The sequence below is a fragment of the Dama dama genome, chromosome 25, assembly GCF_033118175.1.
Source record: "Dama dama isolate Ldn47 chromosome 25, ASM3311817v1, whole genome shotgun sequence".
NCBI lineage: Eukaryota > Metazoa > Chordata > Mammalia > Artiodactyla > Cervidae > Dama > Dama dama.
The window spans coordinates 51,628,089-51,629,357 of NC_083705.1; the positions used below are offsets into that span (position 1 = coordinate 51,628,089).

The 1,269-nt window shown below is 42.7% G+C and overlaps 1 non-coding gene across 1 annotated transcript; it reads right to left on the minus strand.

The window, feature by feature from the left end:
* Nucleotides 1–994: 994 nt before the first annotated feature.
* Nucleotides 995–1,066, minus strand: TRNAS-GGA (transfer RNA serine (anticodon GGA)). The gene has a single exon. It is a non-coding gene; the product is annotated as a tRNA-Ser (tRNA).
* Between the last annotated feature and the right edge of the window lie 203 nt (nucleotides 1,067–1,269).

A 1,269-nucleotide genomic window follows, 5' to 3' on the forward strand; every position in this document is an offset into this window, starting at 1 on the left:
TGCTGGGTAGAAAAGGGTGAAGCCAAACCCTCGGGGAAGACCAGAGTGTCCCAGGTATAGTTTTGGCAGGTTGGCTTCTCAAACATTCAGGACCTTTTGACCACCTATCTGAAGATGTAGTGCTGGCTGAACCACCCCAGGTAGTTAACCATGGTTATCCAGCTAGATGCCAGGGGTGCTGGGAGGGGACCAGCCACCATAGAGCCAGGCTCTCCACCAGGTGCAGAGGTTGGTAGCTGCTGTGTGTGGGTGAAGCCTGGGAGATTCATGGCTAGATCTGGCCACCACCCACAGCAGCAGTGGATTGTGAGGGACACGGGGGACACAGGCCGGAGCAGCTAACTCCACTTGCATTCAGGCAGAGCGCCTTAGGTCTAGGGGCACTTGTCCATTCAAATGAGTTTAGGGCATTTTATTTATGTCCTTCCCCTTGACTTCATGAAGAGCAGAACATTTATTCATAAATTATCACCTAGATTTTGCCAGGTCCTTTGCTTTCCAAATGTTTAGTGTATAAAGATCTTTTCTACCAACGGAGGAATGTGTACAAGACCTAAGTGACTAATCACCCCCCACCTTTTTTAAAATTTCATGACTGATATACTAGATTAGAAAGATTCAAGAAATTCACTCTTCTTGGCAAAGTTTATATTTGAGTTTTTTGGAAAGTAAGATGTGTAACAGAATGATAGGTGGAATACTGAGAATAGATTGTACTGGTAACATATTTTATATCTAATAATAGTATTAGGCTAGGATTTGCATATTTCTGTTTTTAGGAAAAGTTATAATGAAGAAAATATGGGCAATGAAAAAGGTCATATTTGTTATGTGCGTTATTAAATAATTAGCCTTATACCAGTGAGAGTAAGGTTGCTCAGTCGTGTCTGACTCTTTGGAACCCCACGGACTGTAGCCTACCAGGCTCCTCAGTCCATGGAATTTTCCAGGCAAGAGTACTGGAGTGGGTTGCCATTTCCTTCTCCAGGGGATCTTCCCAGCCCAGGGGTCGAACCTGGGTCTCCCACATTCCAGGCAGACGCTTTACCATCTGAGCCACCAGGGAAGCCCTTCAAGATAAAGATTGGTTGAAATGTTTCAACTTGTTTTTTTAAAATAGTCTTTAATGCAAATGCATGAAGCCAGCATTAAAAAAAACCTTTATATTTGTAAAGCACAGCAACTTATTTTGTTTTCCTTTGTAGCTTCAGATGTTACCTGATGTAAATCATGGTTCAGAGTTAAGAGAAACAAGAAAGAAAAAGCTTT